At 44.3% G+C, this 23,316-nt stretch overlaps 1 protein-coding gene across 1 annotated transcript in view; it reads left to right on the top strand.

The window, feature by feature from the left end:
• The window catches only part of MEIS1 (Meis homeobox 1), a 105,486-nt gene that overhangs the window by 53,668 nt on the left and 28,502 nt on the right, over positions 1-23,316 (top strand). The window lies entirely within an intron of this gene.

Below are 23,316 nucleotides of genomic sequence, written 5' to 3'. Positions count from 1 at the left end.
GATGTTTGTCACAGATCATCAGAAGCTTCATGATGAAAGGTCTGAATGTATCTGGTTTAATAGCAAAGTATAATTTTTTCTTTGAGACGTTCTCATTCCCAGAGTGCAAGTTACCCCCGTATTTAACGTTATAAAGGGGTGCGGGGGATGCCCAGCTATTTCTGTTGCCACAGCTACCTGTATTTTTTTTATTCCTGGGATTAGAAATCAAAGCTCTGGACAGGTGTGTGGGGTTAAGCTGGATGCTGGAGCTTCTTTCAAGGCTTTATATTGTGTACCACACCTTCTAGCGTTAGCATTTAGAAAAGTGTTTCTAATGCCATTCTCCTTTTTCATCAAATTGTGGTGATCTGTCACTGTGTTTTCATCCACTGTGGGCATGTGGGCCTTCGGCCCCAGGTTTTCTGTCTGAGCTTTTCTGTGCCAGGAGGATAAGGGCCAGGCGAGGGGTGCCGGGGGTCTGCAGGTGGTAGTGAAGAATGGCTCTCGCCTCTAATCCCAGCGGTTGACTCTCTCCCCTGCCTGTAGTTAGGGTCAGGATGAAACCAGAAGCCGGCCAGCTTGCCCAGCCCCCAGTGGGAGCCCTGCCAAGGGTATACTCGTAAACTGGAGGAAGCGCTCACGCACATCGCCCCTCCGTCCCCTGCTGAGCCAAGAAACCAGATATCTGCTGTGACTCTTGTCAGCACGGGGATCAGGCGGGGAATCCTGCCCCGCGCGGTCCTGGGTTGCTATGAATGAACCTTCGTGCTGGAGCACTACTCCCCTGAGGCTGGAGAGAGCCTCAGATATCTCCAAGTTAATCTCTCTCTCTGGCAGACTCTACATCAGCCGTGCCCCAGCTTTGCTAGCTCCTTAGCCCTGTCCCTGGTGCGTTCAGCACATTGCTTCCAAAGGCTGAGGTCCCTTTTGGTTTTGGTGGCTCCCCAGTTCTAGGTCCTCACCCAAGATGAGCTGACACCTGGTGTCTCTGTGCAGGTAGATGTGAGGTTAAGGACATCTGCCTCCAAAACAGTCCAGGGATGCTGTGCCGGCAGCGATGCTCACACCAGTCTGATGCAGGTGGTTTAGGTTCTGGTTTAAGGAGATGCCCTGGAAGCTCTGCAGTCAGGACAAGGCACACCAGGGGACACTGAGCAACTGCATGTCAGTCCCCGTAATTCCCAGCTGAGGAATTGCTAATTAAGTAGTATATATTACTACTAGTAGTATATATACACTATATATATATATCTCTACCAGTAGTTTCCTGGAAGTAGCCTGTTGCTGTGTTTGTGCTAGTAAATTAAACATCACCCAGGCCCGGGCACAGGAACGTGACGGTCTATCCTGTTAAACTGCTTGAACAATCTCCAGCACGCTCTTAGCCTGGGCCAGCTACCACCCTCCAAACCCATTCCGGGGAACATGGCAGAAGACAGCAGGGGTGACTCCCAAAAGACCTTGTGGCAGAAGCCACCCTGTGTTGAGCATTTAGCTACATGGACTTGACCTGACCCTGCAGCTGGCTTCATGCACAGTCTCAGGACCAGAGGATGGACCCTGTCACTGTTTTGTCCAGATTAGGTGTAGGGTGCAAGTGGCTTTTTGCTCTTCCGCTGTGCGGTAACGGGGTGCAAAAGAGATGAGAGTGCCCGCAGAGCTTGCTGCAGTGCTGGTAGCTGCCCCTGGGAGACATCATCTGGACATCCGCTTGTAAGGTGGCCTCTTCTTCTGGAAGGCTCAAATACAGCAAGAACCCCGCCAGGACCTATGCAGTGAAGCTGCTGCATTTCCTATCTTGCAGCACTGAGCTAAAGCTTGCTTTAAAAATCCACCATCCCCTGTGCAGAACCAGCCCAGCCAGATGAAGCATGCAGATTTATTGCAGGGCAGCTTTCTCTTCTTCTGGCAGCATCATGGTAGCTCCAGGCTTGTCTGATCAGTTCAGTAAAGCAGAATTGGTTTACCCAGTCCAACCTTCTCCAGCTAGGACCTTGAGACAGGCCTTTCAAATCAACTCTAGGTGGGGTCGTGGACAGTTTCCCCAAATTAAAACATGTCTGGACAACATTGTAGGCTCTTCCAAGCTGAGACTGTCCTTGCTGGAGTGAGAAGGCACCAGAGAACTCCTGATCTAGAAGAGCAGTGGGTGTTGTGTGCGGAGGAGGACGTCCTCCAGGCAAGCATGTTGATAACATGGGAAGAGTCAACGCTACAGTTAGTGCTAGAGCAACAGAACATGTTTACAAGCTGCTTGGGGTGCTGTCCTCTCTGCAAAAAAAACCCAGGCCCAAATCATGGCTGCAGTCAGAGTTGAGGAGTAGGGGGGTGAGAGACCGAAGGAATTAAGACTCCAGTTCATTTCTGAGGGTGTCTGGGCCTCATGACTGCTCTTATAACCCTATGCACCGGCACGACAGTGTCCCCAGCTGGGCTCCTCTCTGCGGGAGGGAGGTCATCCAGAGGAGTGGTCAGCTGAGGAAATTAGAGAACCCGCATCATTTATTTATTTATTTATTATTAGTGAATTTGGTCTTCCCTAGGGCGGACACGAGGCCCTCCCTAAAGCGGGAGGTGAGGAGAGATAGGGAGGTGGTTCTGTTCAGGCAGGGGACATGTCAGGGCAGGCGATACCTCCCTTTTGCCCCCAGTGCTTAACCTGCCTTCACTTTCCCATCTGGAAAAGGGCAGGGAAGAAACAAGCAGCAGTTACGCACAAAATCCAGCATCCCCTTGACCACTGCTGCTTCCTAATTGGGGTGTTAGTTGGGAGCCCTTCTTTTCAAAGGCAGTATTTTTTTTTTTTCCTCACAATTGTAATATTAATACACATTAATGGCATGGAATTAAACAAAATAGACAGTAATTGCTGTGTTTGTCATACGAATGATTAAGGGTTAGAAAGATTTAAAATAAATGTTGGACTAGTACAATCTTTTAAAAGTGTATAGGCTGGTTTAATTCCTTCTGTGCAGTTATTCCATCTCCAAGGTATTAAGTCTTCCTCTGTGTACTGACTTAATTTCCTAAGGTTTGTCCCTTAGTTCTCGTTTCCCGCTTAGAAGGAAATTCTTTTTCTCTTTATTGAAGAAAAAAAATCAAATGCAAGGCCATAGCCTCTCCGGTTGTTGAAGTGTTTGGGCAATAGTTCCCACTCAGTGTCACGCTGCAGCCCCCCCCCTTGTTTTGACGGATGTGCAGAACTGAGTTGACGTATGCCCAAAGGGTAGGCAAGCGCTGTCCTCTGCGGATGCAGGCAGTATGCTCTGAAACACTTCGGGGGATGAATTCATCCAAATTGCCCTTTTTTTCCCTTCCCCTTGGAATAATAATAACAAAAAAAAATCAGCTAAAACAATAGCAAAAGTAGTGATCAGACTTACACTTAGGACTTTGCAGGATTTATTTTTAACCGTTTGCTATTCTGACTTAATTTTGATTAAATGTCTGGGTTGGAAGAGCTGCCCGGGTTGGCCGTTAGTTGGGCAAAACATAGCCGTGGAGCTTGTTGAAATTTTTGGTGGTAGATTATGACACCAGCCTGTAAATTTTGAGGTTTGTGAAATCTGTTTTTAGGATTTTGCTATAAATCTGAAGTGGAAGGAACAGCCTGTTACTATTTGGATTAAAAAAAAAAAAAAGGCAAAAAAAAAAAAAGCTACTAATAGTTTGGTGAAGAGGTGAGGACATCCCCAAACTGTAAAAGTTGAGTCAAAAACGAGGGGAGGCATTGGATGAACATCAAATGCCGTGGCAGGGTCTCAAGGAGGGACTGGGGCAAACCAGTCCTGTGCTGGAGCTCGGCTCCAGAAAGTTGCCCTAAGGATAATTTCAGGGTGTGCCGCAGCCCGGCAACATTTTACAGGCCCTCTTTTTTTTTTTTTCTTTTCTTTTATTATTTCTTGGATCGCTTAACGTTCAGGGATCATATCTCACCACCATTTTTCAAGCAGATCTCCTCACTGTAATGTATAGCCCTCAGCAGGGATTGTGAAATAAGGGAAAAGCTTGGAGGAAGGGAAGGGGAAGAAAAAATAATCTTGCCTACAACCAGATCTGTGTAAATTTAATTGTGGCAACAGGATTAGTTTCTCCTTCAACCCATACTATGCTTTTGTCCCAGCAATGGTACTTTTTTGTTCAAAACTAGAAGAAGGGAGTTTGGGGGGTGTCTTTTCAAGTGTTTTGTTCGCTCATTGTGAATTCTCTGCATCTTTTAAATCCAGCTTAATTTAAAATGTTGAGATTCAAACCTCATTTTGGGGATTATACGTTGTAATTGGTTTGTTATATGATGAGTATTTGATGATCTTCGCGTTCATCATCTAATCAGGCAAAAAAAGCCATAAAATTATAATCCCAAAAGATGTTTAATAACAATTTAAACTATTGAAGGCTTTATTTAAGCACATTAGGGGATTATAAACTACTTTTTTTTAATGGTGCCAAGAGGTAGATTCAAGGACTTCAAACACCTTTTAAAAAACAAATTGCCATGATTTAAAAAAATGAATGGGCCAATGATTTCTTTCGTGTAAATCCCATAATTTAATCATTATTTTTAACTGCTTTTAAAACAACTTCCTTAAGAGGTTAAATCTTACTGAAATGGGAGACTGAGCAGAAAGTAAAAGACGTAGCTGAAACATGTTAACTTTGCAGTAAAAGTGAAAGGGTTTTTTTCTATTATGTATCTTGATTTTGAAGCTTTATTGATCACCTGATGCCATTCTGTTAAACAAGAAAACTTGTAATAAGCAATATGCAATCTATTTAGCAAAGCTGTTATTTGTATAAAAGAATTTATTGGAGGCAGGTATTTGAAGGAAGCACTTTATGTCCTCATCTAGCTGAGAAAAATAATCCCCATTGCTTCAAGGATGTTATTCTGATAGAAAAATACTATTACACTGCTTAATTCTGTAAGTTTTGTTTATGTATGAATATTTTACAGGCTTTTTAAGGTTAAAGCAAGTGGATTTCAAGTCTTCTCTCATCCCTCCATGGTTATGAGATATTGCCTTGGGAGGAGTGTGGGGTTAATTTGGCCCTCTGCCCCTACTTCCGTGCGGGATGTTTGTCCGGTTTTGGAAAGGGGTATAGCGAGAGGGCAGATGGGTACAAAACTGAGCTGCTGAAAACATAAAAAGGGGAAATAATTGGCTAAAACCAGCGAGGATTTTCTTTGCTGTCCTCTCAAGAGGGTTTGAAAGCATTAAAACAAAACAACCCCCCCGAAAGTACAACTTACAATGACTCTCCGTCCTGCACCAACTGATACTTGCTCTGCAAAATGCCAGAGGGCTCCTGGAGCTCATCTGCGTAACAGGGGTCATATTTCCATATATTGGACTCAGAAGGGTGTGTGTGTGTGTGTGTGTTCCCCCCCTTTATCCCAAATATGCAAGTCTCCTCTTTCACTTGATTTTATTGTGGGTGAAGCTGTAAAAATCTTTCTTCCACATCTGCAAGTCTTCTTAGTGCCAGCTGTCCCGAATTCCTGGGAAAAGCCAGGCGTTTTTAGCTTGCCTTCAGTCACCCATGCACTGCCATCCCCTCGACTGGGAAGGTGGGAGCCAGGACTCCTCCTGCTCCCGGCAGCGGGAAGCCTTGCCGGAGCAGCAAGCAAAAGCATCCATCGCAGGTTGGTGCAAGTAAACCACGATGAGGGTCCTCAGCTCCCTTCTGCTGGTGGAGGTGCTGTGGCAGTCATCTTCAACGGGAGAAAATGGGAAATGTTATTATGGGAGAAGATAATTATTCCGAGGCTCTGTCAGAATTGAATTGAGAGCTCCAGAAAGGAGGACAAACAGGATTTAGGTAACTCGGTTTGAATTAACTTCTTAACCCTTCAGCCCTCCCAGAGTTTGATGGAGGACACTGACTGTCAAAACCTTCAGCATTTTCTTTCATCTTCCTCAAATTTGTTGCTTTGACCTGCTCTCCAGTCTCTAAGGGTTGGTCCATTTTCTAGCGTGGGTGAATTTTGCCATTTTTAAAGAGAACTGTTGTTTTTTGGGAGGATACCCTTGGCAATGCTGCTGTTGCTCCAGTTTCATGATGTCTTGGAAAGCGCGTGTCTCATGTACTGAGATCTCATGCTGTCCTATAGGTTATTTAAGTTGCCAGCTCTGGGCTGTGCTACAAACCTTTGGTTTTAGACCAGAAAGGAAAAATACGGGGCGCTTTAATCAATTGGTTCACGGAAACTGGATTCCTTATGTAGGCTATTCTCATGTTCTGAAGATCGGTGTAGTTACAACATCTGGTTTTTCAGATCTATGATTCAGTCTCATTGCTGATGAAGACAACCATCATGTTGTCTTAGACTATATGGTACAAAGCATCTCATCCCAAGCTCCTCACGGGTCTCAGGAGTAACAGTGGTCCAGGGAAGTATTTTGGTTGAAATTGGAAGGTAGCCAACAGTCTGGGCTAGATTTTGGAGACAGAGTGTCTATTCCTAAAGGGCTATCTTATCTTTTGCCCAGTTTCCCCCAGTTTCCACCTTGGAGGCACTATTGTACCAATGTGGAAGCCACCAGTACATTAAAGAATTTGAATTATTTGGAAGCTGCTGAAACGCATTAGTATTTACACACCAGAAGAATTTCACATCTGAGTAGAAGCGAGGGAATACTGAAAAGTTGAAACATGATAAACATTAATTCAGATGTTAAATTACACTTGCTCTGGTTGTACTAGAACTCCTTTTGTTTGCATAAATATTCTGGGAAATGAGTTTACCAGCAAGAATGTTTGCAGTAATAAGAATTTTTAAGTCAACAGTAAATGCTTTGCTCTCTTCTCCACCCTCTCCTTTCTTTTTATATCTGCAGCTGTGATATTTTGCGTGTGCAACTTCATTTTTGAAATTAGCCTTCTCCAGTCAAGGCACAGAAATGTGTTACGTGACGTACTGTCTTTCTGCAGTCAAAGCAGACGTACGAAATTCAAGTATCACATTTTGAAGGGGGAGAGGGGGAGGGAAAAAATCTGACCATGAATTTGTAAATCTGGAAGTATCCACGGAAATATTTTGGCAAATAATTTGCAATACAAAGTACACCAAAGGCAACAACAGTATCTTGGCAAGCAGTTGGTGAGCAGGAAATGAGGATAAATTAATGGGCTCAGTTGTTCGTTATTATTTGTTTGTTTAGCTTGTCCGCTAACACAGTTGCTACAAAAGAGCCTATGTTGATTCTCAGATATGCTTATGTGTGTAAGTGCCAGTGTTAATTTTTTATTGGCAATCTTCTAACTCTTGAAGAAGTTTCACAGCGCACCAGTGTAAGCTAGGGAGTGACTTAATCAGATCAGGTAAAGTGCCAAAATATGAGGCACCAAACTGGTTGGGCGCATATCTGATGAGATGTGTTAATCTGCGGTGTAAGATAAGCTGCCTTTCAAATAGGGTCACATTTGGAAGTGGTACATCAAGTTGTGTAAGATGCATTCCCTTCTTCTGGCATAGAGTATCCTACATCTGTTTGCATGAACTTAACCCTTGTCTGAACGAACCGAAACAGTGATATTGCTGTGAATATAGTCTGTGTGTTGCTCCAGGACAGGCATGAGAAGTGAGTTGGTTTTTTACCCATTTTAAAAGTTTTGTTTCCCTTTTCCTGCATTTATCTTCAGCTAAACAGAATCTGCACTGTTACAGCTTACGCGTTTTTTCTCGTTGCATATATTCAAGGAGCCCTAATTCCTAAAATTAACTGGTTATGTTTACTGTCTGCCCATCAAAATTGCCCCCAGAAAACTTTTCTTGTGGAAGGGAATTTTTTTTGTTGATGGAAAGTTAAAAATTTCCACGGACAATGCCATCCTTTCCCCCCAAATGCTCAGCTGAACATCCATTTTTCAATATATGAACAAACGTATTGATCAGACTCACCTTTGCACTTCCAGCTCCTCACCCTGTAAGCTACAGCAATGCTAAATATATGCGTAGAGAGAAGGTAAGTAGGCAGAAAAGAGTTTAAGTTAATATGTAGTTATCTAATTTACCTCGCCTTTTGCATCATTGCCTGATTTAGACCCATAGTATTTAGTAGAGTACTCGTTTCACTTCAGCGCTGGGCCATCATTTTAATAAGGCAAGGTCTGGGAGACTTACCACTGCATCTTCTGCTTTATGAACCAGAAACTTCTGCCCAGAAAATTCTCAGATTTTAGGTATAGCATGAATATTCCTTTCTTGGCTACTGGTTGACCTTTTCTGATCCAACCTGTACCGCATAAGACGTTTTGGAAATATGTTTAAAAAAAAAAAAACCACAAAAAAACCCTAGTTTCCACTATGATGCTCTGTACTACTGATGCAAAAAGGGGGGCAGTCACATTAGTGACACTAAAGTGTCACTTGAGTCACACTAGTAAAACCAATGGTGCATTCAAGATAAAAATACATTTTTCAAGGATTTTCTTTGAACTCAGAGGGGAAATGGTGGGACTCTGCCTTAGGTGGCTTGCTCTGTTCATTACCTGAAGTCAACTTTGAAGTGAAACTCTTCTTCCTGGACAACCTGTATTCATGTCATCCGGAGCTTTTGGGGTCCCTACGTGATATTTTTGGGAAGGTAAATGCCATATTAGATGAATCTGGCTAATTAATAGATTCGCTGGCAGAATTCTACTTATTTGCTGGGAACTTTGTGCTGATCCAGGAGTTGCACCGTGCTTGCGTGGGAATGGCAAAGAGGATAAACCCTTGATTTTGTTGTCGAAATGCGAGCGTGGGTCCGTCGGTGCAGCAGGTTGTAAACCCCGGAGGGTCGTAAGCTGCAGTTGGGGGCAGAATAATTTTGAAGCTGATAATAACCAGAATCTTAGGATTCTTATGAACAAAATGCAATTTTAGTAATGTTTTCATAAACAGCGGTAATGGCAGCGTTTTAGTAAACAGTGGCATTAGTTGCATCAAAATTGCACCACATTGGCTTTTAAATTACTCCACCTGTCTGTATGAATAAGATTTTCAATGTCGAGGCACACAGACAGCTGCTGCTAATGTTTTTTTTTCTTCTCCCTGTGCAGATAATGCTGGCAAATCTGCAGCCATCAAGGCCTGGTTTCTGATGTAAAACGGTACCTGACCTACTGGCTCTGGTGCTACAAAAGGAACAGCTTTAATTACTAATGGCTGTGTTTTAGTTTTGTACTTGTTGATGTAAAAAATGTCATCTTAGAGCGGCGTAACCTCTGGTTCACTTCCACTGGCGCTGGTACACTGGCTGCAATTATTTTCAAAATAATTTGTGTTCTTCGGTGGCAGCTTGGAATCCTGCCTCGTTAGCGCTCAGATAATTAGCAGGGGTCTGGCCCTCCATGTCCCTCTGCCCCCGAGTCCCACTGGCTCCCCCGCACCTCGGTGGGCTGTACCTGGGTGAAATGGGAATTGCACTTAGAAATCCCACTCGATTTATTTGTAGGACCGTCCCTCCCTCATATTAGGCGGGTGTAATACCAAGGAATTCGTGGGCCGAGTTCTGCCCTGGGCTGTTCCCCGTTAAACCCCCTGGAAGCTGGAGGGGTTGCATGGAGGTGAAGTCGGGGCACGCTGGTGGTAGGTGCCTCGTCTCGCCGGTTATTAACTAAAGAATGCCGTGTTGGCTAATAAGGCTGATGCGCTGCCTGATGCCGTTTCACAGAGGTTGAGTTTGGTCGGGATGATCCGGTTACCAGCCTCGCACCAGGCTTTAAAAGGGTTAAAGGCGATAATGGTGCCATTAAAAATCCAGCTTGCCAATGAGCTATTTTGTGCGAATGGTATAAATATAAGATACACTTGTCTGGCTCATTTGCAAGCATTCTTTTTGACTTCTTTCGCACAACTGGTGTTTTTGTGTTTAATTTAACAAGAAATGAGTAGTAAATGAAAGCTGCTGCCTGAAATCCCACTGTGAGCGTGTTTTGCACTTGGCTCCCCAGTGAAAAGGCAATTTGTGAAATTATGTGATAGAGTAATTAGATGAAGCCAGGGCTTCTGATTGTTGCCATGCTTATGTGGTAAAGGTTTGCTGGAGGAAAAAAAAACACCATGGATTATTACCCTGGCAAGTTGGCTCAAAGCTTCTTCATTTATTTGTAAACAGAATATTTAGTGACCGCATAGGAAGTAGCTGTAATCACCAGCTCGTAAAGAAACCACAGCAGAGCTTTTGGATTTTTACAGAGTGCTCATGTAAAATTTAAGCTGGGAGGCAGAATCCCTGTTAATGTAATTAGGATCTAATTTACCACCCTTTGCACACAGATGTAATAATGTCTAGATATTTATTCTATCTTTAAGCACATTACATATACCTCAGTGCAGCAGTTACTGAACAGAAACAGGTGTGAGCACTTTCCGGATTCATTTTTACACTGTAAACACACAGCGATTTAAGGGGAAATATTTACCAAAAAAAAAATGAGGAGAAAGAATGTCTGCAAATGAGGCAGTAATGGACAGTTGCCCTTTATGTACTGATGGATTTCTCAATGGTTAAGTAAATTAAAGCAAATGCTAGAAAAATCAATAGGCTTGCAGAGTCTTGGTTGTGCCTCATAGACTTCAGGACAGAATGACAGATGTGGTGCATATGACCCATTTAAGTATTAATGCTTGGGAAATTGCCTCTGCGTGCAAGGTTATAGGCCTAGAAATATTGTTATATTAAATTACAGACAATAATATTTTTAAGTATATATGGAATTTATACGTTTCAGTTTAGTTGTTCTTCGGCGTTACATTTGTCCTGGGAGATTAGTTGCGTAGTTGTTTCTCTGGAACGGTAAATCAGGTTTAAAAATGTTCAAGCAGTGAATTGTCTTTCCGGGGCTGCCGTGGACTGGCGAGCGAGTTGCGCGCTACGGGGGTACAGCGAACGTGTTAAATAAGAGCCACGTAGCCAATGTGTTCACTAGCAAATGTAGCATATAAGCGAGTCTAAATTAAATATCATTAAAAGGCGGCTTTCTCAGTGTGAGAGGGCTTGCGTGATACATAGAATCGCTGTTAAATCAGGTTATTCTGTATGACTAAACACAAAGTAAATACAGAGTGCGTGGTCGAGATGAGCTAAGTAAGGTAACCACCAAGTCAAATCTTTCTCACCATCTTCTGCACGCGCCGCCATTGGAAGGGGCGACTTTGCATGGGCGGGATGAGTAAAAACTGACCCCGCGCAGAAATTCTCCCAAAATAGAGACATTATGATTAATCCATCCAGGCAGACGAGCTCTAGATGAGATAGTGTTTGCCACCTCTGATTTCTGTCATTTCTCGCCATACTTCCACCAAGGCAGCGGGGAAGTAGACCAAGTTAATTGTCTCTTCGTGGCATCTCTGGCAGGAAGACCGTGAAAATAGCTGGGACCCCTGATTTTGGTGTTGGCGTGAAGGCAGAGCAGCGTGTTTGCTGTCAGTGACAGCCCGGCGTACCTTGCCAGTTATCCTGACTTCACCCCAGACGCCTGTTTCTGTGAAGGGAGCGGCGGATGCATTTTATATACAACTCCTGTGTTTAATATTAAAGGGAGCTCAAGACTTTCACAATAACATTCCTATTCCTTGCTGAAGCCCTTGCATGGAAAGTATCATCATAGTCCTTTCAAACATTAATTCTCACATTTTACTGCCATTTGTGTAACATATTTTTTCCTTTCCTCTTTTTTTTTTTTTTTTTTTTTGTTTCTTGATCATCTCTGATATTTGAAGTCTGGGTACCACTGTCTCCCTTCTGGCTCCCCCTTTCCTCGCTTTTCTCTTCCTTTTCTCTAAAGCATGAAAACTCGCCGGGAAATAAAACAAAGCATCTCCGCAGGGTATAAGGGCTGCACACTGCTACTGGGAGCGCTGGTGAAACGGTGACATTGCAGAAGGCCAGATTATTACTTTTGGGCCCGTTGAGGACGTATTTGCGTATTGAGGCTGGATGAGAGCGCCTGGTGCTGAAGGCTGTCAGGCCGGGGCTGAGTGATGACAGACCCTTGTCATTTGCCCGCATCCAGCTTCATTGCTATGGTGACAATATGCGGCGATGAAAGTTGCCGCGGAGGGTCGGACAGCATCCTCCATGGTTGCCGTAGCCGGCAGCATCTTTGCGACAGCGTGTTCGAGCTGCTGATGGCCCTCAGTGTCAGAGCAGCACCAAATCCCTAATGACAGAAACTCCGTGCAGGTTTTCGGGTACACGGGGAAATCGCTCCTGGCGCCGTCGCCAGCCTCAGCAACTTCTTGCATCGGTGGCAAAAATTGTCTTTACCTGTTTTAGTCATTTTTATGTGCCTCGTGGTGGATTTCCTTGATTTATTTTGTGTGACACATAAGCTAGGATATATTCTGTTTTTACAGCCTGGCGCTTACTTGCGTGGCGGCACGGGATGGCCGTGGTCCTCCTCCCGCCACACGTAAAGCAAACATATTAATCAGCGTTTAGGCGATGACTGCTTTCGTTAAATATACGTGCGAGGGGCCACGGTGAACAGGCTCTTTTGTTCCCGACCAAACCAGGAGGGATCAAAGGTCAGCGGGAACCCAGAAGCCATCAGTCAGGGCGGGTTTTGCTGGATCCAGGGTTGTCGGCTCCATAGTCACCCCTGGCAACCTGGCGGCCACCCGCTTGCCTTCCCCACCGCCTGACGCAGAAGCGGAGCATCCACTCTCCCAGTCACCGTAAAAAGATGCTGACATAAAGTCGGCATTTGAAATACAGCGCGAGCATCGCCGTGCACCTCTTTGTTATCGAAGTCATTTGAGAGCGAGAGTAGAAAAAAGATACGTTGGCTTTGTAGCAATCGTTTTGCAGCGTTCATCTTTAGGATGCATTTTAAGGCTGCAAATTCATTTTTGGTTTAGTGGCAAATGGCAACTCAGAAAGAAGCAGCAACGTGCCGCTAAAACATGCTTCTACGCTTTTGAATATAAAAGTTCACTGTTAAAAAAACTTCTGGTATGACATTTATTTCCTTTGAGCAGATCGATTTATTTCCCCCCCCTCTCTGTGATGTTAAAGTACATTTGGCAGTAATCAGTTTATCCTTATTAGAAGCCGTGGTAAAAGGCATAGTTGCTGAGTCAATTCACTCCGTTTACTTCCCCTATTGAGCCTTAATGTGTCCCAGTCCCCACCCCTTACAGTGAAAACATCATCAATTATAGGGCTGACAGGAGCCTGGGACTCGGTGTAAGTTGCTCCTTGGGGTTATTCATCTTGCACCAAAAAAACTCGCACTCAGCAACATTCATCACTTCCCCCTACCTAAAATGATTGAGTAAACAGTGGGGTGAATTATCAGAGGGGAAAAAAGGGGGGAAAAACGAGTTTGAATATGTTGGAGGCAACTTTGGACTCATACGGCAGGAGAAATAGAGCCATCAGCTGACGTGCAGGCTTCCCACCGCAGTTTAATATTGCCACTGAAGCTGGAGGGAGGCTCAGTTATCCTTCAGCCAGACACCTTACGGTGCTGCTTCTCATGGCCTGACCTGCAAGAGCTTTTCTATTTTGGCACTCGCGCTGGAAAAGCAGCTTCAGCGCTGGAAAAGCAGCTTCAGCGCTGCTGCTGCGGAGGTGAGCTGCGTGCCCGACCCTCTGTCAGCTCTTTAGGGTGAAATACATTTCAAATGCTACTCAGTTTGCTCCCACAATACATATATTTGTTCCAAATGCCCTGAATCCCCTTCAGTGGGAAATATTTCAATGCAGGATCTTAGTTCTTAAATGTGATATGGGAAATCTTTTTCTCTAAAAACTCCAGAAATACAAAAGCACGGAATAAAACGTGCTTTGTTACCATCACCTCCCCTCCCAACAAAACAAAGCAAAAAAGCCCAGCCAGCCAAGCGAATCAAAACCTCAAACTTTGGGATTATTTAAATTTTCAAAGTTATCTTGGAAAAAACAAAAAAGACTCTGCTTCCCTTTGCCCCAAAATATAACGCAGTCACGATAAGGCAGGAGAAATTCCCTTAGCCGTACACCTGGCTTGTTTTTACGTGCGGTGCTGCGGTTAGATGGTTGTCTAAATAAACAGAGATTAAGTGGAGGGCTTTATCTCAAAGCTGGCACTGGTTATCACACCGCTTCCTCCCACTCCCTCCCTCCGATTGTGAGTTGTATAAGAAGACTTAGCAAGCATAACTTGCAGCCGATAACCTTTGAATGTTAGTTCAAGGAAGCTGTGCCATAGTAACAAAAAAAAAAAAAAAAAAATCATGCAAACTCCATCGCAGCCCATTTGAACGAGTGGTAATTTGACCATAATGCCGATTTAAAAGAAGAAATACTTGGTAAGCTTTTTGTTCCGAGAGCCCTATTTGAATTTGGCCTGATCGATAATTTTAATATTTGAACAGTAGTAAAAGATTCCAGGAATGAACTCGTGTTTGTTCTTCAAATCATATCTCTACTGGGGGTCTTATTTTTAACTTGCTGTAACAAAGGGAAGCTGTAATGTTTCATATGGACAAATTGCTCCAGCCCTGCAGTTGGGGGTTGAATTGATCTTGACGCAGCCCTGGAAGAAGCCACTATTGACATTTGCATTTGATGGTAAATTTTTTTTTTATATATATATACACACATGCGCACCCCCCCCTTGTGCAGGACATACAAAGAGGCTGCCAGGTAACAGGCGGCTTATGGCCCTCCGTAAAAGCAAACAAGCAAACTCCTCATGGTTCTGCATGGGTGTGAAATCAAAATACATCTTTGAGCGTATCTCAGCATACTGATGGGTGACATGCAACATGCGAAGAGGAGGAGAAAGGTCTTTGGGGTCCTTGCGACATGCCTTCCAAAAAAAAAACCAACCAAACCACCCCACAACCAGGGAGAGGGAGGAGGGGGAAGGCATCCACGCACTACCGCGAGGCAATGTCATCACAATGTTGGGAAGCCAACTCACAGCGAGCGGGTGAGCGCGGGCATCTCTGCCCTTGTCGTTCGGATTACCGCAGTGCCACGCGCCCAGTTACACAATGCGTAAAGGCGAGGGTTATTTCTAGGACAGATAATTGAACATTAATACTCGTTGACATTGTCGTAGGAATGATATGTCAAGCTGACAGGGCCTATGTGGTTACATCTGCTGATCGGCTGCAGACGAAGGGGATGTTTGGCAGATCAGACCCGGGGCCTCGCCGCCGCCGAGCCAGGGATGATACAGCCATTAATCATGAGCTGCCATCTTGGGCTGCCTTCCCTAAAACAGTGGTCAGATCCCTGCTTTTGGGGGTGGAAGGCGTAGTTTGTAAAACTGCATTGATCCCCATACGTGCATGCACACCTCTGCATGCGTAAAGATGTATATACATCTATGAAGCGTATTAAACAAGCATTCTTAATGCTGCGTATGCATGAGTGCTGCCGTCGTCTGAAACAACTGTTTTCAATCTACTAACGTAAAAATAAAAGAAAGTGGAGTAGATGAGAAGTTCTTCAGAAGGATTGAGAGCATGATCAAGTTTGATGAGGTGTTTCTGATTATCTCTATGTTAGGAATTAACTGACATAAAAACGGTAGCAGAATTAGCATCTTTTTTTTTTTTTAACATCTTTTATTTTTTTTAGCATCTTTTTTGTGTGTCTCTTCTTCTGGATGTCAGCAGACCCTTCAAGACAGCCTGCTATAGATAAAGTAGTTACACTGAGATCACTCTTGTCCCCTCCCAGCCAAAATCCCACAAACGATGCCTTTCAATATCATTTTATAACAAGTCTTTGGAGAGCTAATGCCTTTGTCACAGTATTTCTACAGCCAGACTTTGCTGCACAAGTAACTGTTCAGAGGGATGGGAAGCAGACGGAAAACAATTACAGGGGCCTCTGACACCGGAGTCAGTTCTACTTTCTTAAAATAGGACTAAACATCATGTTTGTAATGTCTTGCGTATAGTTTGGCTCTGCATAAAATGTGATAAAATAGGACCCTTGAGAACATCCATTATCACATTTTGGTTAACATCACAGATTTTTAAAATCCCAGTTGTACCGAAGCCATGAAATAAAGCTTTCATCTGTAAAGATCTAGTTTCTCTTTGTTATTAAAATAAATGAAGCCATTAAACAAAATATATGCATATAATAGTCAAGTTCATCATCTCGTATCATCAAAATGATAAATTTGACTTTTTTTTTTAATTGGAGCAGTCATCTTAGAAAGGTTCGTGTATAGAACAAGATCAAATGTGCCTGGTTGCTCTTTCTTACTTTGTAACTTGTTAGTGGCGACATTTTTTTGGTCTTTAGCTACTTTCATTTAGGTCTTTCTAAAAGAAATGTGGAGTTCTGTTCAGAAAGGAGGGGGAAGCAGAAAGGAGGATTTTGAGCTTGGCATTGAAAAAATTAATTGATTGTATGTTATTATCCTTGCCAATTATTAATGGCCATCACATCATAAATGTGCTGAAAGCAACATGCCATCTCAACACTTTTGCTTCCAAATACGTTGTCTTTTTTACGGTAGTATCTGTGGAGGCATCTGCATGTGCGTGGTGCTTGATGTACTCAGACCTCGAAGGAGAGGCAGGAGAGGACGGAGGGGGTGCTCAGGCTGGGGATGGGGTGGGCACTGGCTTCTTGTAGCTGACTCTCTTCGGGTTTTTGAAGCGCCCCTTCCAAAAACCCCTGTCCTGGCCTCATCCATCCATCATCCTGTAGAAGACACCCACCGAGGGTCTTGCCTTACAAAAATGAGGACATATCCTTTAGGCACCCCAGGCTTTGGCTGAGTTCGCTGCAGCTAATGACCGTATCTAAAGTTACACAGGCACAGACAGGTTTGCCATTTCGGGGCTTGTCCCCCCCCAGCATCGGCCAAGGCCGAGCCCTGGGAAGCGCCTTGCTCTGTGAATATTCCCACTGAAATGCAAAGTTCGGTCCCGCTGACCCTCCGTGAGGGAGGATACAGTTTGGTCTTTAAAGGCTTTTGAAAGCCAGGCAAAATTGGTGGAGAGATGCATCGACTTGGGAGAGGGAGAAGGTTATTTTTTATGGGGGAGCCCTCTCGGTCCAAGCAAGTTGCCAAAAGGGAAGTGTCACATCCTGGAGACCATCCAAGCCTTTTTAATGAGGTTTTTATAAGGACAGGAATCAATATATAGTGAACTTGTGGGCAAATGCGTGTTAATTTAGAGTTGAATCTGGAGATTTAGGGGAGAATTGGGATGTGCTTTTCCCTGGCTCTCAGGAGATCTAAATTGCACTTTTTTTGGTGCATGTCCTTGCGCATATAAATATCATCCTGGGAACACGTGTCTGTTTTATTCTTAAATTCATTAGCATTATCAGCCAGGTTTCTTTGCTAAGTAGGGTAAATAATTAATCAGAGCAGTTGTTTTCTTTTGGAGACTTCTTAATTCATCTCTCGGAGTTAAATTTTAGCCCAGGCTGGTCAGAAAGTCTGTATTTCTGCACAGGTCCGCACCCTGAAGCCAGTCGAAGGGATTTCACACGCTAAATGGGTGTAGATAAATGAATTCTCTAGTCAGAAAGCAGAATTGCTTAGTCAAGTTTACAGAGTTAAAACTTGGCTGTATAATTCATATATGCGATCTTACTGAACTTGGGCTATTTTAGCAGAAGGGAACTCATTAGAGCTAAGGAACGAAGGAGGTAATTTATGAGGGACTCTCGTTTTAAAGGTAAAAATAACGGAGAGTGAACTTACGGGGACGTAAAAGCTGGGATGGGTAAAACGAGAGCGCCTGAACTAGCTTGCTGGGTGTTGGGAAGTGAAGCCCAGCTCTAGCCCAGGTAAATTGCATTTGAATTTCAACCTCAGATCTCTATGCGCCCCTGTTTGGCAGATGTTGAATTGATAATGCCTGTGTGTTAAAGAATTCTGATTGTTTCTTTTGCCACCTTTGCAGCTTATGAAAATGCAAGTAGACCCGCCTAATGAATATTAATAAGAGTGATGGCTGGATAACATATAAGCCTGTGGCTCTTTGCAGCTCAGATGGGGTTAGTTGGAGGATTGTTGTGGCTGGGAATTTACATGCTTTTTAAGAATAAACTTCCCGAATGCTTTTATATTCTTCTTTAAAAGCTGATGTTTATTAACAGTGGCATGCTCGTGCATGCATGGGTTTTTTTTCCCCCTGTCCCTCTCTAGATACATAGTGAGATTAATACTACAGATGAGATGTCCGTGTTTTTTAAAGCAACGCAATTTATTAGGTGAGGAGAGAAAGAGGCCCCATCTCTTAAATTTACCTTCAGTCCAGGGTTAATTATATCGATAGCAATGGTTTATTTTATTTTCCTTGTTTATTTTTGCTTTTGCCCACACCCCATTCTCCCAGGCAGCTGTGGCAGTTGTTAGCGGGACAGGGAAATGACACTGATGAATTCTGGATCTCCAAATGTCCTGCGAGGCTTTAAAGTGCATTTCATGCAGTCAGTTAATAGGGCGGCTCGTTAGGCCCATCGACGCGGACCTCACACGTGGCAGTATAATAGCAGGGAGACGGCGTTGTGGAGTGGCTGGAGGAAGGGAGGGCTCCGAGGACCCAGCTCTTCAACCTGAGCCACACACGCAGGCGCTGCCACCTCCTCGGGGCTCCCGGTGAGGCCAGCGCGGCGGCGGGGTTCGGTGGCCACGTTGGCAACTTCCCTCCGTTTTGCCAGCGCTGTTCTCCGGCTCTGCTGGAGCAATCCTCTCCGGAGTAATCCTCTCCGGACCTTAGTTTACTCACTTGTAAAAATCCCCATTACCAACCTTTCTGCCTGTGTCACAGGTCCTATTTGATCTGCTCTTCTTCCCCCAGACCCCGCTCCCAAAGGCTGCTAATTATGCAAAAAAACAAGGCGCCTTTTTTAATAACTTCCTGCTCATTGAGAGCTGCAGGGGCAGACTTGAAAAGGAGGACTCGAGTGGTTCAAAACTCAAAAGGCAAATAGAAGCAGGGGGATGTATGTTTATTATTAAAAAGAAGCCCCTCGCCTCGATAGTAGGGACCTGTGCCTGACTTCTGTGTTGCTGCGCGGGGTGGAGTTGTTTTGCAGAGTGGTGGCTTGGGGCATTTCCCGGTGCTTGCAAGTGATGCAGCGGCGAGAGGGGGGTTTGTACGTGTTCCAGGTCTGGAGATACTCTTGGAGGGTTTCGTGAAGACTCGGTGAGGAGGATTTAATCAAGATTCAGTGATTAAGGTGCCTCTGCATCGTCATTGCTGCCAAATACGTAATAAGACTTACTCTGCATTCACTTTACAAGCAAACTTATTCTTTCTAAAACTTCCAAACATGAGGAAAGCCCCCAACTTCCAAAAGAGAAACACTCACATCGACGCAGCGCATTTCCCCTTTCGCAAAAGGCCTTTTCTTTTGCTTCCCTTGTCATGAAAAAAAAGCTTAACTTTTTTTTTCTTTGTTTTAGCCAATATAAGGGGAGAGGGAAGAGGGGCAGAGTCATTAAAATGCAGTTCTTTCAATTATGTCCCGTTATTTATCATCTTTATTGCTTTTCTATAGTTTTCATTGCACCTTTAATAGTATGCCTGGTCAGAAAAGGTGAGCTGGAATGTGAACACAGTTGGCTGCCGCTGCCGCCGCCGCCGTCAGTGCCTACGAGCTGTGCTTGAATCCCCGTCCCTGTAGATTTTAATGTCCCCGCAGACTGCTGGCAGCCTGCTTCCAGCTGTGGCAGGCATGATGCAGTGAATTGCTTTTGAATGTTCTTTACTCAAATAGGCAGTAATTACAAGCTTAAAGAGGTTTAGTGGTCCAGTAAACTACATAATCACCCCTGAATTAGCCTGGGCTCATCAGTTGCAGTCCAGCAACCTCAAGACTGCTGTTTGTATGCAGGCTTTATCACGTAGCAACCTGAGCAGCAGGTGTGGAACAGCAAGAATCCCCCATAAACACAACTGTCTACTGGGGACAATGATCTCTAATGAGATGAGGCTACAGCATCACTGTAATTTAAGTGGGAAAATTAACGCCAGAGAATGCGCGCTACTTCCAAGAGTCTCTGCTTCTTTCGGAGAATGGTGGTGTTTCACTGGCTTGGCTTTTTTATCTTTTCCCTCCTCATTTTTTTTTTTTACCTCCCAGATCTTTAAATGCATCTTTTTTTTATGAAGAACACATTGTGTTTTTGCTTATTAGTTGAGTGGGCTTTATTCTTTACAAGGATACGTTGTGAATATTTAATGGTGGACGGGGCATCTGTTCAAGGACTTTCCATGCCAACAAAGCGGCATTGCAAAATAGCAGCTTTATCTTTTCATTTCCTTCCTCGGTGGTGGTTTGGTTTTTTTTTCAAATAGAAGATGTTTGAATGTAAACCCCCCCTCGTCTTGGCGTTGGAGATGGGCACCTCGATGCGGTGGTTGCCTTGAACTCTCTTTGCGCGACTGCTTGGTCCCTCCATGAGAAAAGGTGGCCGAGCTTATGGCAGGAGGCTTCCCAAATTGCTTGGTGGCTGCTCCCAAGGGTGCTATCACACCAGGAAACCTGCCCAAAGCTCCTGCTCCGTCCTAAAGGCTGCAGGCAATATTAGGCACCTTGCTGAATACAGCAGCTCTCCACCGCCCTGGTCACTCCAGCATGTAGGGCAGGGGAGGTAGGTGTAGGGGAGCATTTTTATCCCCCGCTTACAGAGGGAGCTCCTGACATACCGAAGGCAGCCTGAGAAAGAGAGCAGAAAGCACAAATAAAAGCTTTCGGCTTAGCTCTGTGGGATTACAACCGCTGGCGCTGGCGTTTCCCAGCGATTGCGGAGTTAATTCCAAGCCCACCTGTTTAGAAAGTCATTTGAGGTAGATAAGGACAGTGACTTATTGCTGAGAAAAGGCTTCTGGTTAGGAGGTATTTACCTGAGGTAATCTGTCTTAGGCCGGCTCTAAAAACAACAGCAGCGCTTTTACAGAGTTATCAGGTAGTTGGGATTTCCTTTAGTGTGCCAGGGACGGGAATTTTTTTTTTCCTCCTTCCCAAAAGCCGCTCACCTAGGCAAGGCTGGGGTTCACCTTCGTGCCTTTCCACAGCCGCCTAATAAAGATGCCAGCTTAACTGAAAAGCTGGGTTTCACGGATGTGAATTTTAGCTCTACGGCGGTTGGAAGTCAGATGATGCATGTCCTCGGTTCGTTCGGTGTCACTTGGATGTAATACTTCATTGTTTTTGGCCATGTGCTGCAATGAGGAGAGTTTTGCTGATCTTTCGGATGCAGCTTTTCTTTTAATTACCCTGTCCTTGGTTATTTTTAGGCTGTGCTAGAGGGAAAAAAAAAAAACAACGGGGCAGAGGATGGGAAAACGCATCGCCCATGTCACATTAGCACAAATAATCTTGATGCTAGAGCAAAAAATCACTTCTTAAGTGTATTAAGAGAAGTTAACACATGTGTGCAAGTACTGTGTGTGTGTTTCTGCATGCACATACATACAGGCACTAAAAGAATGTTTAGCATGGGAAAAGCTCCGCTCAATTACCCAGGTATGGTGTGGGAGTGTCTGCATAGACTCAACTTAAACTGAAAGCTGGTGGGAGCCAGAGTAAGCTCCAAACACTGAGGTCTATCAGAGTGTCTCCAAAAGGAAATAGCAGAAGCACCATTGCTTGGACTAGCTAAAGCTCAACTGGAAAAGGCAGTGGGTAATAATATATGGTATGGAAGGAATAATATTGTAGCAGCCAGGGGATGGATTAGATGAGTTAAAAGGTTTTTCCATTTTCTGACTTCTGTAATATCCTGTGCAAGGGATGATCTGAACTTTTTTTCCTTAATGAGTGCTTGCATTATGAATAATTTGATGGGGCCACCAGAGAAGTATTGGCAGCGCATCCCAAGCCATACCATGTCTCTCCATCAGCCTTGGAAAGGATATTTATGTTAGTGAGTGCCAAAACTTGTTCACAGACAACTCTTGCAAGAAAATTATTTACAAAAGGGCAAATGGGAAAAGAAGAGAAGCACAGAGCATTTTTTTCCCCCGGCATAACTCCTTCATTAAAAAGTGTCACTGTTGCCAGTACCTCTTTCCCCCCTCGTAAGCCCCCGCAAATAAAAACGTCTCTTCCACCCCCCTGTCTGCAAAACCAACCCAACCCCTGTTTAATCAGGTTCCGCTGTGAACACCCATTCAAGATGTTACAACTTCTGGGGTATTGGCTCTGTATTTTACACCCTGTGTTTGCCTTAGGAGAGCCAGATTCTGCCTCCTTTCCTCACCTTTTATTTTTTGGCAGGGTTGCCAAAGCAGCCTGCAAAACCTTTTGTAGGGGAGACGATGGGCAGTGTCTCAGAGCCCCATCTCATAGGATTTGGCTGATGCCAGAGGTCGAGCGGCAGCGTACGGCCTTGCTGTAGCAATACAGGGATGCAGCATCTCGTCACCTTGCATATTCTGATGCGTTTTTAACTTTACAAGACCAAGCACGCCTGTTGATACTGCGTGCATAGTTTGCAGTTCAGTAACTCTGGCAGCACCAGGATTTATTAACAGTAATGCTATGAAAGAACCCTTACCACGGGGATATTAAACTATTATAATAAGTTGAGGAAATATTTTCTTTTGAAAGAGGAAAAGGCTGGCTTTGTCTGCAGCATGACCGTGTCATATGGACTGCGTTTTCTTGCTGCGCTGAAAAAGCAACGAGGAGTTTTAAATGCCAAAGCCAGCTCACACTTCAACAGCATTATCAGGCTGACTCACTGCTCTCGACCAAGGAAAAGACTGTGCAAACTTCGTACAGGCTTTTTTCCCCTCAGTCTCATAGATGCATTTCTAATGAAACGACTTCCTTCTTGGTGTTTAGTATTTCCTCCGATGTGCAAGCCAGTCCCATGGGATAAAGAGGATCGAGTTTGCAGCTTCCGAGTTGATTTCCCCCCCCTCCCTTCCTAGCAGCTCACCTCAACTTGTCAACTTTTTTACAGCCTCGCCTGAATATAAAGCGGGTCGCATGGATGGTCTGTAAACCGATTCACGCAGCCTGCAAAATAGGCAGGGGAACTCAACGCATTCTCTTTATCAGTGCCTCTAAATATGCCGGTGGCCGATGAAGAAAGCAGGTTGAAATCTTGTGACTTTACAGATAGTGATCCAACCATTTTTTGGCTACTTTGCGAATGCAGGAACCCCCGTTATTCTTTCGGAGGCCAGCATGTGTGAGGATCCAGGACTCGACTGCTATAAATTCAAGCTCTGTTCTTAGACTACACCATGCACTGCTTTTGTAATGCAAATGGCAGGCACAAAGTGTCCCTTTGATAATGTGCAGTCAGGAGACAAAAAAAGCATTCACTGCAACAGTAAAACTAATTCATAAAGCTGAGAGACAATAGGAGAGCATTATGGATATTAAAAAAAATAATAATTTATTGTAT

The sequence above is a fragment of the Pygoscelis adeliae genome, unplaced genomic scaffold (genome assembly GCF_000699105.1).
Source record: "Pygoscelis adeliae isolate BGI_AS28 unplaced genomic scaffold, ASM69910v1 Scaffold46, whole genome shotgun sequence".
Taxonomy (NCBI): domain Eukaryota; kingdom Metazoa; phylum Chordata; class Aves; order Sphenisciformes; family Spheniscidae; genus Pygoscelis; species Pygoscelis adeliae.
The sequence above is the reverse complement of the archived record's forward strand: the minus strand, read 5'-3'. Positions and strand labels throughout refer to the sequence as shown.